Source organism: Ziziphus jujuba, chromosome 8 (genome assembly GCF_031755915.1).
Source record: "Ziziphus jujuba cultivar Dongzao chromosome 8, ASM3175591v1".
NCBI classification, from domain to species: domain Eukaryota; kingdom Viridiplantae; phylum Streptophyta; class Magnoliopsida; order Rosales; family Rhamnaceae; genus Ziziphus; species Ziziphus jujuba.
The window spans coordinates 9481639-9500960 of record NC_083386.1 but is presented as its reverse complement, the minus strand read 5'-3'; the positions used below and the strand labels follow the sequence as shown (position 1 = coordinate 9500960).

At 27.3% G+C, this 19322-nt stretch overlaps 1 pseudogene; it reads left to right on the top strand.

Annotated features, from left to right (window-relative positions):
- Positions 1-9303: 9303 nt before the first annotated feature.
- LOC132805050 (putative laccase-1) lies at positions 9304-17221 on the top strand (annotated as a pseudogene).
- The last annotated feature ends 2101 nt before the right edge of the window (positions 17222-19322 follow it).

Genomic DNA, 19322 nt, shown 5'->3' with positions numbered 1-19322 from the left:
CTATTTTATGGAATTTTTTGGTTTCTCTTGGTTCCAAAATACAACAATCCGGCCATATATTCCTAAAAAACATAAAGCGCAGCCATACACCATCTAAAATGATTTACGACTTTTGTTGGGGTTCCTGTTTGGATTCTGATAAGAAAGAAGAAAAATACTATATTTTGTAATTTTAGTCACTAAACCCCCAAAAAATCTCAAGGATATCATATTGCCACCATCCGGATTTGCTTTATCCTAGATGTTTTATTCTATCAATCTTTTTTGATTCATTCCAGAGATCAATCTCTAAGTTCCATGGAACCCGCATCTAATTCTTAAAAAAGCACACTTTTTTGGCGATTCAATGTAGTGTCAAACTCTACTTCAACCCCTGAACAGAACCCTGAAAAAAAAAATTAAAAAAAATATATAATTTTTCAAGTAAATTCCATACCAATATTTATTATAAATCCAATGATAATTTTATCTAGTTGTAGTTGGATAAATAAATAGAATGAACCTCACCGACAATTTCGGCCAAAAGGGCCTAGGAGAGTAGTGAGAATTTTTCCTCTTTGGATTCCTTCAATTCTTTGTTTTTTATGTTTTTAATTCTTTATTTTTCCTGGTGATTTTTGCTTTCAATTTGTTGAATTTTTCTTCACCATGGGCACATGGCGATTTGGTATATAACTTGTTGAATAAAACGGAGCAAGAGAGGAAATCCTTGCCTGTTGACGAAGACCTCCCTCTGAGAGAGAGAGAGAAAAAGGGTTCCAATTTTTTTAGAAAGAGAAAGTGGTGTTTTGGGAGGGAAGGAGAGGCAAGAGAGACTAAATTACTAACATGTCTAACACATTCTCTATAAATAAAATGGTCTCTTTATTTATTTATTTATTTTTTTTCCTATTACATCAGTTTGATAGAGTTTTTTCACATAACCATAGAAGAAAATTGTTCCTAAAATTTATCCATTTTTATTGATGTGGCAAATTTTTTTAGCAATTAATAGAACATCAAATAGGCTATTGGAGATGTTATATTGCCATATCAGCAGCACCTCTGCTAGCTTTTTTACTCTAAATAGTTAATGAGTTACACTCAAAGTAAAAGAGTCTACAATATTCAAATGATAATTTCTCTTTCACTTCTTTCATATTCAAATGAATATATGAGTAGTTATCTCAGTCTGGAATCTGGCAATACGGGCTTGAAAGGTTTGCTATTACTATTATATACCACACTAGTTATTCTCTAATACTTGCTAAGAGAATATAAATATATAATCATATAGATGATATATTCACTTTTTAATAGATCAATATAGTATCAGGGACTCGTGAGAAATTGCTCCTTTACCCTCTTTAGATTTGTCTGAGGAACTGTGTTGTCTCGTGACATTTTAATTTAATCTTTTAATTCTCTCCATTGTAATAAATATATATATATATATATATATATATATATATATATATATATCTTGTATACGGGTTACAAAGGTTTTGGATTAAAAACTTGAAAATTATGTTTTATTAAGATAATACTAATGGGATAGGCATAATTTTTTCCCTCTTAAACTACTATATAAATAAAAGCATGGATTCAAGTCATAAAGGATAAAAGAATATGGATTATTTGTAATGTTAAAAAAGAAAAAAAATACCATGTATTTATTACTCTAAAAAAAAAAAAAAACTCTCACATGTTTTACAATTTAAATTTTAAAAAGTAATATTGACATTAATCCACTCCAAACTATATCCAACTTTACACTTTGCATCTTCAATTACATAATTTTTTTTAAAACGTTTCGCACCCTCAAACTTAAATGAAATTCGCACCCATTATCAGAGAAAAAAAAAAAAGCCCTTCGCACCATTGATTATTTTGTCAATTTCAGTCAAAAACACTAATATATGCAACACGTGCAGCGCATGTGAGTTTAAAACAGGGCCCTTACGTCATTTTTGCCATTGCTTTATTTTTTTATTTTTTTATTTTTTTATTTTTTTTATTGGTGTAGGAAATTACGTCTCCATTACAAATTGAAATTGCAATTTCAAGATGCTTGATTTCATGTGTGAGAGAGAGAGAGAGAGAGAGATAGATTGATCTCATAAGGGTTTCATATGGGAGAGATATAAAACGGATATATTATACTACACATGTTCGAAATTTTTTTATTTTTATGTTTATATTTTTATAATTTTATAAAAATATTTAATTATAATTAAAAAAAATTTTAAAAATATCCAATATAATATATCCTATATAAAAAAAAAAAAAAATAAATGTAAATCAAAACGGAGCCCACAGAAAACAAAAAGCCAATAATTGTGTCCTGTTCTTTCGTTTTCCTTCCTGTACTTGACTATGGCTTTTTTGAAGGGTGAAAAAAGAAAGAAAGAAAGAAAAAAAAAGTTGATAAGACAAAGTTATCTAATTTTCTGAGAAAGTGACATCTCGTGCTAGTTTGATGGCAACAATTAATCTGATTCCTCCTTCCTTTTTGGTCAGTTTTCGTTTGGGAAAATCATGTTTCAACACCGTTATTTTCCATTTTTGTTTTTATGTCATTTTATTTTTCTTGTCAAATAATTTCTGATATTTGGATGTGGATAAGAAATGTCCATTCTGGTGAGAAAAACAAGAGACAGTGAAAGGAAGCCTTAAATGCGTGAGATATAATTGCCCCAAAAAAAATCTTCAATCAAGAAGACATAAAATGCCCCTATATTAGCTTCAGGTGCTCTACACGTGTTAAGTTTGTTAGTGCTCTACACGTATTAAGTTCGTTATCAATGATGTAAGATTCTGCATGAAGTACATTGATATCACTGTCTTTTTCAAAAATATAATTTGAAATATTAATTGGATTGCTGTAATTCACACAATAAAAATTATTAATCATATTATAATTTTTAAAATATTTTATATTTCAAAAACATGTATTGAAAAAAAATTTAAAAATATCCTTTTAACACTTAAATGAAATAAAAAAAATTAAAATTAAATACATTCTAATTTATGTTATACGTCTTCAAAACCTTAACCATAAAGTTTAATAAAAAAATGAAAAGATAAAAAAAGGAGTGGTTGACAAATCATCCTTTTCGATCATGAAAAATTAATAGAAATGTTAAAAGAGTGTAATTTACAACAAAGAATATTAAAGAAAATAATTTCAAACAAAACAAACATTTAAAAGATATGCACAATGTATAAGATGGAACGAATTCAATAGTCACAAAAAAAATTTTTTTTTCCCATTTACAATTTAGTTGGAGGTCTTCAAATCAATAAATAAACAAAAATAAAAAGCCTTTTTCAATTTAGAAGAACACCAAATCAAAAAGCCACAATGGATACTGGAGTAGAAGAACTGGAATCAAAGAGCCATATGAGATAGCAGATCTTTGTTTTCATCTAAACACCAGGAGGGATAAAACATGTTTATTTCTTAGAAAATTTGGATCGAAGAAAATTAGGAAAGGTATGGAGTTTTTGAGAAATTAAGAATGTCTAATTTTATTATGATAAAATATATCTATTTTTTTTAGTATAAAAAGCAAAAATAAATTTTTTATATTGTTGTATGTAGAATATACTATGGCTAATAATATTAGGAGTGTGAATAAAATCATTCAAGTTATTTTTGGACCACTTCTATTTAATTAATAACAAAAGTTCGAATTCATAAAAAACCAAAAAAAAAAAAAGTTCAAAATTATAATAGAATGAATTATATATTATTCTTTTTTCGAAAAATAATATTCTTTTTACAAGCAGTAATATTTTTTCTACCAAACTATTATGTCTTTGAGAAACTGAGATGTGCAAATGCACTACTAGACAAGTATAATCATATTCGGAACACAAAGTTCTTTTTTAAAAAACAAAATTGCTATTTATGACTTATTCATGAAATCTATTTGCGATTTGACAAAGTATTAATTAATTACTTTAATTTTTTTCAATTTTTTTAAAATTATAAATTTAGTATGTGCATATTCATAACCAGTTTAACTGACGCATATCAATTTCACTAAATAGAATTTTTTTTTAAAGAAAAAGTAAAATTCAGAGGAAAAAAATCATGCCACGTCAACCTCTCTCAAGAACAAAGTCAATCCTTTCCCACAAGTCCACCTTTAATCTTTCACGTCCAACTTCAATCAATCAAGTCCTCACCAACAACGTATTTTCATTTTGACTTTTGGGGATATCCATTGTCTTTGACTATTTGGCCCACCTGTCATGAGAGTCCAAATTAATTAATGCTTAGTTCTTTTTATTTTATATTATTTTTTTTGCTAAGTTCAGCTTTCTGGGATAATTTTTTGTGCTTAAAATTTTTTTTTATATGTATATTATTTAGTTTTAAATTTTTTTTAAAATATATTATACTACATATTTTTTAAATTTTTTTATTATAATTTAATATTTTTATATTTATATTTTTATAATTTTATAAAAATATCTAATTATAATTAAAAAAAAAATTAAAAATAGACAGCGTAATATATATTTTCAAAATAAAAACGTGTGTGTGTGTATATATATATGTATATATAAAACCAAATCAAAACAAAACAAAACAACAAAAAAACAAAACTGATAAGGCTAAACTTAACTAATAATTTGAGGTGACAGAACAGAACTATATTACGATCCCTTAGAACCCTTAAAACATACTTCTAGTTTTGAAAGAAAAGAAAAAAAAAAAAAACATATATATATATATATATAAGAAGTAACTATTTTAAAATTGATCATCATATCATATATTTTAGGGACCAAGGGGAAGACGAAAACAATAAATCATGTAATAGATTAGTCAGAAATGGTATAGTACATGCTTTGTAATTCAAATTATAATAATTGTACTGTAAAATTAAAATTTATTTGATGTAAAAGTGATCCTTCAATATGTAATCTTCAAGTATTCTTCACTGTTTTGCATCTTTAACAATTTGCATAGCCCCAAAAGTAATGTATAGTTTCTTGCTCTTCCACCAGGTGGCTGATGACTTTCTGTTATTATTTTTGTTGCTCCAAATAGGTATATTTTATATATGTCAAATTTCATTTTAATGCGAAATTCTTGTATTTGCTGATATATTGCATAAACTTATATCTATATATATTTAATTTTATTTCCGATAACATATTGCAAATTCCTACAAACACACACACGTACATATATATATATATATATATATATGTGTGTGTGTGTGTGTGTGTGTGTGTGTGTGTGTGTGTGTGTGTGTGTGTGTGTGTGTGTGCGTGTGTAAATTTTTTTCTCCTGAACTTATTCATGATTCCTTCTATTATCGATAAAGCTGTGCGATGTTGGACTACAAATACATAATAGGATGAATTATGAATAAATTTTATCCAAAAATTTTTGATGAAAAAAAAAAAAAAAAGACTGTATATATATATATTAATATCACATATAAACCATTGTGGTCCAAAATATCCTTGATAGAAGAAATACAATAAATATATATCATATTTATCAACCATTATGTTTTCTTTCAACAAAAAAATAAAATAAAAACCATTTGATTTTCTTTTTTGTTTTTAAGACAACATTAAGCAGTAGAATTTGCTGCAGATACTATAAGATAAATTAAGATCAATTTGTATATAGATACATTAATATATTTTCATAAGGGCCAATATCTAGTTTGGATAACTGAAATTTTCGCTCTACGTGGTCAATGGTTCTATCCCATATGATTCCAATTTATTGCAATTTAGAATCTTTAGGTCCAAATACTCAATTTTAGTAAAACTAATTTATTAAACTGCAATTTAATATGATCAATTACGTACGTGCAAATACATATAAATACAATAAGACAATATATAAATACGTACATATTATATATATACAATAATACAGAATTAATATTCTCCAATCGCAATATAATTTTATTTTTTTTTAAAAAGGGTACAACATTTTTTTTTTTTTTGTCTTAGATTCAATTAAGTTCCAAAGGGTACGCTTGGCACGTAAGACTGTATTTTATTAATTCTATTAATATTGATTGAATTATATTATAATGTAATATGTTGCACTGCATCAATATTTTACAATATTTGATACATGAATGTACGTACTGTACTATAAATTTCAGGAAAAAAAAAGTAAATTTAATTTTTATTATTATGCTTATGATTTTCTTAAATATTTATATTATTCAAAATAAACAAAATTGATTTGTTTACAAGCATTCATATAATTTCTTTGGAAATAATTATATTATTCCTAATATATTTAATTGAGTTTTAATTATTAATGATAATAAGTGTATTATCTACAAAATTAAAATAATTAAGAAGAAATTCAACATTAAAAATAAAATTAATAATTTTTTAATTTTTTATATAGTTATTGAACAAATTATACATAAGAAACCAAAAAACAAATATATATATATACCAATTTTATAATAATTACCTTATATAAAATTTTATAATATCAAAAGAATTAATATAAAAAGTTTAAACTTTTTTTGGTAAAAAAAACTAAAAGTTTAAAATTGTAAATAAAAATTAATACTATAATTTTTTTTTAATTATTAAAAGAAGTGGAAATTGAACAAAAAAACAAAAAAAGTGCTGCCATAACTACAACACATAATAGCATAATAAAAACACCCCTGTCCCAGACAATGGGCCAAATTCAGCAAATATATATGTATATATAAATGCAGTGCGACAATTGTGCGCTTCCTTTTATCCAGTTTTAAAACAATCACAGCACAGTACTACTTTAATACTGTCCAAAAGGAACAAGCGGTGGCACCAATCACACCCACACGGTCAAATTGCTTTATGTAGTACCATAACTTTAAATAAAAAATTAAAAAAACAAAAAAAACAAAAACCTTCCCTCAAGCTGTGGATCCGAATACGGCCACTATTTATCTTTGGCAGGGATGAGCCAATTAATGCTGCTCCTAATTTAACCATAATGACAATTTCTTACCTTTTTCTTTTTCTTTTTTTCTATATTCATAACCTATATAAAGAATACCAAGACAAAAACAAAAGCAAAACTTTTGTTATATAACTTTAGAAAAGCCCACTTATTATTATTACTATGATCATCATCATCATCATCAGAGAAAACGTGCACCTTTTTTTTTTTTTTTTTTTTTTGGCTAAAAAAAAAATTGTTGATCATCTCTTCATGCTCCGAAAACAATAATTCAAATATTCCATTTTTTTTTTCTTGGATAAACATTACTAACATTTGCCACGTGAAAAATATTGAAAGTATATGATATGAAACAAATTAGTCTATCAAAAATTTTATTTTATGCTAATGGAGACAAACTATACATGGCTTTTATGTTTTATAGTAATTATTTGTGTATTTAAATTGGATTAAATTCTCATTGGTTTTTCATTAAAAAAAAAAAAAAACTCACATTGGTTTGTATATCTTGTAATACTAATTAAATAAGACAAGTTTTGGCTTTACTCTCCATTTATTAATTTTTTTAATTATTGTCATTAAAATTATCCACCTAGTTATCATGATGGCCTGCCCTTTTTTTTATTATTATTAATATTGGAGATGAGTGAATTCCAATTTAGATCATTATTGACAAAACAGTAGTTAATAGTAATGGATTCTCCTCGCAGGGACTACTTTCTCATCTACGAAAAAGTTCATACAATATTCCTCTTGAGTGAAAGTCCAGGATATTTTTATTTTTTTTCCACGAAATTTATGGATATTGTCATCCTAATACATGATTTAAAACTTAAAACTTAAATGGTAAATTGACAAATCATATCACGTATTTAATTTTTTTTTTGGTCAACTGCTTGTCATTTTAAATGGGTAGTGACGGTGAATAATCGAACTCAATGTAATTATTTTCGATTCAAAGCAGGTCTATATAATTTTAACAAAAATTTAAAGAAAGGCTTATATAATACCCTCTTAATTTTTATGTTCTGATTGTAACGGGAACAAAGTTGTTGTTGCCGATTTTTCGTTTTATCAAGAATGCTGAAAACCAATGTTTTTCATTTTATCAATTGGCTAGTGTTATATCATTTTTTATCATTAAAGAAGGCAGAATGATTTTATTTTTTATTTTTTTATATAATCTTTATATGAGTGATATAGTATAATAAATCATTATTTTGTAGAGCCAACATATTTTGTTTTAATATTATATCAGCATATTTACATATTGTTTCATTATATAGATGAGAAAGCATGAGCGTTTGGTTTATTTTTTTATTTTTTTATTTTTGTTCTTTTGTGACAAAAAAAAAATAGTATAATCTATCATGCGTGAAAAAAAAATTCATTTAAACCCATTTTGTTTTGTTACAGTTAGATGTTATGTTTTTCAAAAATTATCATTTAAATCTTATTTGTCAAATTGAATAGATAAAAGCCATCATTGTACTTTTATAGTATTATTTTTACAGTAAAAGTTAATTGAAAAAATTGACAATTAAATTAATTTTCATATATATAAATTTTTTATAAAAAAATTAATAATAATCTTTTAAAAATATAAAATTTAAATATAATTATCTTCAAGAAGGAAGCAGATTCACGTGCAATGTATATGTCCTCTCTCTTTTAGGAACAAACCGCACATACCTAACCATTTTTGTACCGTTTTTGTTTAAATTGCTAAAAAATTGTGGTTATACTGACTACATGTATGTAGTCCAATAGGTGAAGAAAGCTAATTGCCAACTTGCTAACTAATATAATTAATTAGTAATTATTAATTTATAAAGCACGTTTTTATTAATTTCTTGTTAGCGGATCTTACCGAAAAAATAACTTTAAGATTTATATTGACCGACTACCAACTGACACTTTGTCGCATCAACAAAAAATAAATAAAAAAAAGGCTGTGGATTTGGATTGGAGGGGAAGGGGTTGTTAATCTTTGCTAGGACAGAAACGAATAAAGTAAATTATCTTGAATGTCATATATATGATCATCATTAAAAATATTAAAATACTGAAACTGTATATTATGCATCGAATCTAAGGCTTTATACTGTTTAATACCACACAAGAGGTCCAGGCAAATATGCAATAATAATTTATTTAATATAGTATATTGGTATAGTTTCCATGCATGTTTTTCATACAAGTTTCAGAACATACTTAAAAGAATAAACTTGTAAACAGTTCGCATTTTTCTTGTTTTGTTTTGTTTTGTTTTTTTTTTTTTTCTCTATGTAAATATCCCATTAAATTAAAAAAAAAATAATGCAAACAAACCAAAAAGCAAGGTTCATCTACATAATTGAGAGTTGGGAATGGCATTGAAGAAAATGGGCTTGATCACTGGGTTACTGGGGTTTTTATTCCTGGATGGACTGGTCCTTTCTGTGGTTGCAAATGTTCATCATTATACTTTTATTGTAAGTTTACCCTTTGTTTTAATATTGCTGATCAGAATCACGATCACAAGTTGGCGAATTTGGTCTTGTTCGAGAAGTTTCAATGCATAAAATACACGTATTATTTTTTTGTATACAAAGTGAATTTAAAGGTCAGAAAGATTTTGCTTTAATTTTTAAATATATACAGATCTTTTTTTTTCTTTTTTTCTTTTTTTCTTGAGGGTGGGTGGGTGTTTGTGTGGTGATGTTCTTCATTAATAGTAGTAATTAAAAGGTCTAAGTTGGGACATGTCCAAATTTTAAAACTCTCAGAACTCGATTTGTAATATGGTATCCTAACATACATAACTCATGCTCTGGGAGATAGTTCCTTGAGAAACATATAGATGTCTAAATCATTCAATAATCTCTTTTTTATTTAATTATTTTTATTTATTTTTCATTATCCATTTGGATTTACACGCTAATTTTTTTTGTTTTTTTGAAATTAAAAACCTTATATGAGAAAATAAATTCGTGAAGGTAACTAATATTTTAAATTATCATGAGAGTATGTAAGCTTCCTTTTAGTATCCACATCAACATGTCTTCTAAAATGATTAAGCTGAAATCTACCTACAAAGAAATCAAATATATATATATATATAGTTCTTTATTTACTTAAGAAGTTAGTATATATATACATTCATTATATATCAAAATTAATTTCTTAAAAACTATGCTAGTTTATAATAAATGATATAATAACGTAACAAATGTCAATTGATTGTACCGTATTTTCAACTAAATTTTTAATTTTAAATAATTAATTAATGTAACGGATCACCTATCATCACCATGTCGCTCACTCTGTAAACTAAAATATAGAGAATAGTTCTCCATTACATATTATACAGATATGTATACCTTTGTACATACAGTCCTTTACATTTATAAAGTGTGCATCCACTGTGATTGCAGCTTAAGGAGGAGAATTTTACAAGAATATGTACCACAAAAAGCATCCTAACGGTAAATGGAGGCTTCCCAGGTCCAACCATTCATGTCCGGAAAGGAGATACAGCATTTGTTAATTTCCATAATCATGGCAAATATGGTGTCACTATTCACTAGTATAAATTACATGTTAATCAATTAATTAATTACCATCTTAATTTGTCTCTTTCTCTGTAAATTATTTTGGCAACTTTGGGCTTTTCAAGGGGTCAAACAAACCTATATATGAATAGTTGAAATTGAGGGTTAATTATTTGCAATAGTATTATTAATACACCTACATATAAATATATATATATATATATACATATAATATTTGGTTGTTTATACATATATAATAGGCATGGAGTAAAGCAGCCAAGGAATCCATGGTCAGATGGCCCAGAGAAACATTACACAGTGTCCAATTCAACCAGTAGCGAACTTCACCTATGAGGTTATTTTTTCTGATAAAGAAGGAACTCCTTTGGTGGCACGCTCATAGTGATTCGTCTCGAGCCACGGTTCATGGTGCTATCGTTATTTTATCTCCTATTGGAAAGACTTATCCATTTCCCAGGCCTGATGAGTAAAATACAATTGTGTTGGTAAATACAATCTTTACAATATCAGATCCACTTCACTGCTTTACTATAAGGATTTTTCTCATCAATTAATCCTTAAAATCATTTTAAACATTAAAATTTAAAATTAATAACTTAAATGACGTTTACTTTTCATATATAGAGTTTCAATATACAATTAAACCTATGAAGATTATTAATGCATTTTTAATTAATCCTCAACTTTTAAAGTGATCCCAATTAGTTAAACCATTAAGTTAATTTTATGGGGAGTCCGACTCTAAAATCTTAATTCTCTATACTTACCTCATAAAAAATTTATATATCTCTGTGTTTTTAAGTTATTATTATAATTAAAAAAAAGCAGGTCCTTTTGTATTAAATATATGCAATTCTATTTAATTATTGTTTGGTATTTGAATTCATTGCAGCATCGAGGTATGATGAAGACTTAAAGGAAGCAATTGATAAAGCCACGGCCAGTGGTGGTGGACCACCTGAAGTCGATCGTTTCACCATCAACGGCTGGCAAGGAGATTCATATGCTTGCTATGGCATTGGTATATATTATTTGAATATTTTAAATCATGCATTTATATTAATTTTTTTAAACAAATTAATGACTAAAATATATATCTTTTATTACAATGTATTCAGTGATTTAACTACTGGCCAAGTCTACCAATACATTAAGAAAGATATTATGATGCTCTTTTTTGTTTCTTTCCTTTTCAAATACCATATTGTAAACATTTTGTAATCTTTGCTAGGACAGAAACGAATAAAGTAAATTATCTTGAATGTCATATATATGATCATCATTAAAAATATTAAACTACAGAAATTGTATATTGTGCATCGAATCTAAGGCTTTATACTATTTAGTACCACACAAGAGGTCCAGGCATTTATATGTAATATTAATTTAGTTAATATAGTATATTGGTATAGTTTCCATGCATGTTTTTCATACAAGTTTCAGACCATACTTAAAGTATAAACTGTTATAAAAAAATATATGGATGTATATATATGTAAATATATGTGGATAAATAAAATTAATATAAAATAAAATACAGAAAATTTAATGATTTCAGAATTAAAATCTGTATATCCTTGTATTAATTTGCTCTTTAAAAATTTGACCGAAACCTGTGTGGTATCACAATTTTTTTAAGACGATCTTCGCTCATCGGTGAAGTTGTTTTCTGACGGCCGTCTCCCAAGATACAACAGACACAAAAACTTTCAAATACAACATCTCTGATGCTTTTCTCTTCAAACTATCAATGTACTTTCACTTTACCATCGTCAATGTTTTCTCTCTATTTTTTCTTTTTCAAGTTATTTCTCAAAACAATTTTTTTTTTGTAAAAACCGTTTTTCCAACTGACCAGAACGTTGAAAAAAAAAAAAAAAAAGGTGAAAGCATTAAAAACTCAACGCAAAGTTTTTGTTTCTTTAAAACTCTCAACCCCATGTTTCAAAATTATTATTAAATCTTTTCCAACAAAATGTAAAAGCCCAAAGGCCAAAGTAGGCCCATTACAAATCATTCATTTTTTTTTTTCCTATGTAAATATCCCATTAAATAAAAAAAATAATGCAAACAAACCAAAAAGCAAGGTTCATCTACATAATTGAGAGTTGGGAATGGATTGAAGAAAATGGGCTTGATCACTGGGTTACTGGGGTTTTTATTCCTGGATGGACTGGTCCTTTCTGTGGTTGCAAATGTTCATCATTATAGTTTTATTGTAAGTTTACCCTTTGTTTTAATATTGCTGATCAGAATCACGATCACAAGTTGGCGAATTTGGTCTTGTTCGAGAAGTTTCACTGTATAAAATACACGTATTATTTTTTGTATATAAAGTGAATTTAAAGGTCAGAAAGATGTTCTTAATTAATAGTAGTAATTAAAAGGTCTAAGTTGGGACATGTCCAAATTTTAAAACTCTCAGGACTCGATTTGTAATATTCTACCCTAATGTACATAACTCATATTCTGGGAGATAGTTCCTTGAGAAACATATAGATGTCTAAATCATTCAATAATCTCCTTTTTATTTTAATTATTTTCCATTATCCATTTGGATTTACACGCTATTTTTTTTTTTTTGAAATTAAAAACCTAATATGAGAAAATAAATTCGTTAAGGTAACCAATATTTTAAATTATCATGAGAGTATGTAAGCTTCCTTTTAGTATTCATATCAACATGTCTTCTAAAATGATTAAGCTGGATCTACCTCCAAAGAAATCAATTCTATATATATATATATATATAGTTCTTTATTTATTTAAGACGTTAATATATATAATACATTCATTATATACCAAATTTAATTTCCTAAAAACTATGCTAGTTTATAATGAATGATATAATAACGTAACAAATGTTAATTGATTGCACCATATTTTCAACTAAATTTTTAATTTTAAATAATTAATTAATGTAATAAATTAGGTGTCAACACTATGTCGCTCACTCTATAAACTAAAACTAAAATATATAGAATAGTTCTCCATTCTGTATTATACAGATATGTATACCTTTGTACGTACGGTACTTTACATTTAATAAGTGCGCATCCACTGCGATTGCAGCTTGAGGAGGAGAATTTTTCAAGAATATGTAACCACAAAAAGCATCCTTACTGTAAATGGAGGCTTCCCAGGTCCAACCATTCATGTCCAGAAAGGAGATACAGCATTTGTTAATGTCCACAATAATGGCAAATATGGTGTCACTATTCACTGGTATAAATTACATGTTAATCAATTAATTAATTGCCATCTTAATTTGTCTCTTTCTCTGTAAATTATTTTGGCAACTTTGGGCTTTTCAAGGAGTTGAAAACAAAACTATATATGAATAGTTGAATTGAGGGTTAATTATTTGCAACGATATTATTAATACATCTATATGTAAATATAAATATCTATATATATACATATATAATAGGCATGGAGTAAAGCAGCAAAGGAATCCACGGTCAGATTGCCCAGAGAACATTACACAGTGTCCAATTCAACCAGGAAAGAACTTCACCTATGAAGCTATTTTTTCTGATGAAGGAACTCTTTGGTGGCACGCTCATAGTGATTGGTCTCGAGCCACGGTTCATGGTGCTATAGTTATTTTACCTCCTACTGGAAAGGCTTGAAATACAATCTTACAATATCAGATCCACTTCACCGATTTCCTAGGATTTTTCAATTAATTCTTAGATCATTTCAAAAATCAAAATTTAAAATTAATAATCTATGTGAAGTTTACTTTTCTAATATAAAATTTCCATATACAGTTAGATTAAGATAGATTATTAATGTATTTTTAATTATTCCAATTGGTTAAATCATTATGTTAATTTTACGAGTAGTCCGACTCTACAATCTTAAATTTATATATTTATATATAAAAATATATACTTTTTCTCTTTGTGCTTTTAAGTTATTATTATAATTAAAAAAAAGCAGGTCCTTTGGTATTAATTATATGCAATTCTATTTAATTATTGTTTCGTATTTGATTCATTACAGCATCGTGGTACGATGAGGACTTAAAGGAAGCAATTGATTTAGCCACGGCCAGTGGAGGTGGACCACCTGAAGTTTATGGTTCCACCATCAACGGTTGGCAAGGAGATTCATACGATTGCTCTGGCATTGGTATATATTATTTGAATATTTTAAATCATGCATTTGTATTACTTTTGTTAAACAAATTAATGACTAAAATATATATTTTTGTTACGGCGTACTCAGTGGTTTAACTACTAGCAAGTCTACCAATATTATGATGCTCTTTATTGTCTCTTTCCTTTTCAAATACTGTGTTGTAAAATCATGCATTATATGTTTTTTCTAACTAGTTATAAGATCCAACTAATTTTTTTTTTTTGGTCAACGTTTTTTTTAAAACCACGTTAATACCCTAACTTGGTTACAAACCACCTTTACATGGTTTGCTGTAAGATCCAATTTTTAGAACAAAAAGTAAATTTTGACATAATAATTTATAATATATATTTTTTATTTGCCATCAATAGTAATGATCATTACTAATATTAACCGGCTTTATTTTAGTTTTTCTTTTTATTATCACCATTGACAAAAAATATTTTTTTAATAATTTATCAGTCAAATTTTATTCCATTATATAAAAAGGTAGTTTAATTTATAGTACAATAATATGGAGTTTCAAAACTTACTTTGGGGTTGAATTCAAAAACAAAATTCTGAAATTGATTAAACTAATCTAGGAATAATCATATAGAAGTTAAAGAAGAGAAGCTTTTCATATATATAATGCCATATATATAATGGTGGTTTTAATATCGGACTTTTAATTTTTTTATTAGCTTTTAGATCATTTTAAAAATTAATAATTTAAAAATCAATAACTATCTATTCTAAAAAAATAAATTTTATAAAAACTTAATGAATTATATATGTATTTTTAAATTTCAGTCAATTTATATATCTATACAATCCTCCTAAAGTGGGTTTGCATGTTCACATTATAATAAGCATGAGCCATTTATTACATCTAATCCACATATCTACACTAAATAACATATAATAAAAGGTCTACTACATATAATAATGGTTATATATATAATCAGGCTCATTATATTATATTAAATACTTGTAATAAATTTGCTATTACTTGTTACAGAAAATACAACGTACCATCTTCATGTGAAGTACAACAAGACCTATCTCCTATCTCCTACTTGTAGTGAATGCCATAATGAACGAGGAAATGTTTTTTTGGAATTGCCAAACACAACTTTACTGTGCTAGCACAAGATGCTTCACACATCAAGCCGTTCAACACAAGTTACATAATGATAACTCCTGGACAAACCATGGACATCTTGTTCACTGCAAATCAAGCTCCAGGTAACTATTATATGCTTGCAAAGCCTTATATTTCTCTCCAACAAAACTCAGACAAGCTCCATAACAAGACCACAGCTATTGTTCACTATGACGGCTCCTCCTTCCCCGGAACTTCCTAACACTACCGACGAAAATGCAGGGATAACTTCACCTGCCAAATTAAGTCATTGGCGAACAAAGATTACCCTGTCAATGTCCCGAAACATGTCGATAAAAGTATCTACATGACGATCGCTGTGAATCAAATAAATTGTACTAATCAATCATGTGCCGGTCCCAATCATAATAGGATTGCTTCTAGCTTGACCAACATTAGCTTTCACACTCCAACTCTTGATATCCTACATGCATATTATTGGTACGTTTAATATACATTATTCCATATATCTAGTTTTTACACATATCCACTTAGGCCTTATTTGGCATTATTTTTTCAAACGACCATGTTATTTTTAATGTATTATATAATGATCAAAGTGATGATAACTAACATTATATAAGTAATGACACCTATAGGACGGATTTCCCGGAGAAGCCGCCTCATTATTTTAACTTCACAGCGGAGGATAATTCTAATTCAATATACGAATTCAACCCAGTGGTAGGAACAAATGTGACAAAAGTAAAGTATGGAGAAGCAGTAGAGACAGTGTTCCAAGGTACAGGTCTTGGGGTGGCACAAAATCATCCAATACATCTTCATGGTTTTAGCTTCTACTTGGTTGGGACAGGTCCTGGATGTTTCAGCGAAACTTCTACACCACCATACAATTTAGTTGATCCACCTTTGGCTAATACCATAGGAGTTCCCAATAATGGATGGGCTACTATCAGATTCATTGCTGACAACCCTGGTATGTTTGTATAGATACCGAAAAAGAAATGATATTTTTTAAAAAAATGTTGCTAATCACACATACACATATAGGCTCATTATGATGGACTTGCACGAACATGTTATGCTAGACATCACCTATTTATATATGAATTATTGATAGACATCATCTACATATATATGGTAATTATTTATTCAAATATAAATAGATGAAACTCGCCATATAATATATATATATATATACATATATGCGTGCGTGTCTATCATAACAAAATTATACATATATGTTTTATTTCCTTGTGTTTGAATATGTAAAATGTTTTTATGTACTGTTGGATACGAACTAAAAAGTAATTGTGCAAATTGTTTAGTGTTTACATGTCAGAGGTCTATTTTATGCATTGTCATATAGAAGAAAATGCTAGTTGGGGCATGGGCACAGTAATCGTTGTGGAGAATGGACCTACTGAGCAAACTAGCATCAGACAGCCCCCTTCTTATGTGCCTTCTTGTTCTCTATCTTAAATTCAGTTTAGACTTTTTTATTTAGGAATATGTAAGCGAAAGGAATTTGTAAACCTTTTATTTGTGCTCTTTTTATTTCATTTCCCATTTTTTTTCCCCCTGTAAAATAAAGGGAAGGTGACTCCGAAGCTCCAATTTGGAAGAACTTTCATTTGTGTACCAAGTGGTAAGTCCGTATGATTTTAATAAAATATTTTGACTTTGTTATAGTATCAGAGCTAGAAAGGTTTATGAAAAGAAGTTTTTGTTTTAAGTGAAAATAAGAGTTAAAAAAGAATATAAATATAGGGCAGCATACATGTTGTAACTTGCTAATAGCATCTCCAATGATTTTCGTCATTGACGTTTATGTGTCAAAAAATTTGAAAAGTATTGAAACTTAGATGACATAATATCTATTAATAAACAACATCTATTTAAATTTCTTTTCCAATAGATTCTATTTAAAATTTTAAATGGAATGAGATGGTGTATGGAAAAAGAAAAAAGTTATGAATTGATAAGGAAAAAGAAGAGAGATACACTTTCTTTTTTTTTTTTGTTATCACATCACTTTAATAGATCTTTTGCATATCATTATTGGAGAAATTTTTTTTAAAAAGCTATTTATATATCTTATACAACAAAAATTTTTTTAGAAGGATGAATATTCCATTGGAGATGTTCTAAGCTATTCTTCGTGTCTTATACTAAGCATAACTTCAAAATTATTATATTGCCCTTTTGAGTATTATTTTTGTGTCACTTGATAATGGATGTTTAAAATTGTAAATGAATAATGTTATATATATTCTCTATACCACAAGTAATATTTGTACCCTAAGCCAAAAAATAAAATAAAATAATATTTGTCTGGTAAACTATCATGCGTTTAATAAGTTGTTTGTAAATTGATTTTATGGTTAGCTACATTTTAGCATACTCTAGTGGTAGTGGACATTTCAATTTCATCCTTAAATTTCCATTTGTTGCATTTGGTTGATTGGATTTTTTGGGTTAATTTTCATTGATGGTTTCCATCAAATTTAATTAATATTAAATTAAATTTGCTGCAAAATAGACACTTTGATTTTAATTTGTTGTAATTTAGTTTTTATGTTTTCATAAAAATTGCCCTTTAATACCTTTAGACCATTAACCCAATGTTTGTTGAAAATTCAATCAAATCAACATAAAACAAATTGAAATTCAAGAAGCTAAAGTGGAAATTTTTAATAATTTTTTTTTTTAATTTAATGGTTGAACATATAATTTACCGAAATTATAGGATATTAAAATACAATTAGCCATTGATTTTCCAACTGTATGAATGCATTTACTAGACAAGTAGTATACCTCAGTTGGCATTGTAAAGGATTTCTTGGAAAATCGATTTTTTTTTTTTCTGGGTAAATTGGAGAATTGAGGTGCTTGCAATGGGATCCCTTTACATTCACATTTTCCACAGTGTAAGTTTGAATCGCGTCCTTGTTGTTTTTATATTAGGACTCAATTTCTCTGCTTCATTTTTTAACTTGTTTATATTTGCTTTTAAATTTCAGTCATTCTTTTCTACTTTACTTAATCTGATGGTCATTATTGATGTCACATCATTTAATAATACATGTTTTTCACATGATTACTGAAACTCTTATATTTGCATTTATCTCACAGAAATTAATAGAAGCTAGGTGCCATAGCCATTTTGAAGGAAAACAACAGTATCAATGGAGGAAAAGAAAGAAGGCCTCATAGTTTAAAAATGGGTTTTTAATTGAGGAATTCAAAAAAAAAAACTTTGAGTTCATCAAAAATTTCAAATCTTGATCTTATTCCTCTTGAAGGCCTCAAGGTTTAGGGTAAGAAAAAGGACTTGTACATCAATGTATCAAAGCATTTTTAAGAAAAGAATCCAAAGGAAATGGATATGTACTTCTTTGATGAATACGTGGTTTTGTTATTTTTTTTTCATGCCAACAGAAAATCTTCTAGTTTTTGTTAAAAATATATATATATATAAATATAAACAAATAGTAGTAGATTATGAATTATAGATCTAGATACCTTTAAATCAAACATGTTTATAAGTCTCTAATCCATTGCAAACTCAAACTAGGTACAA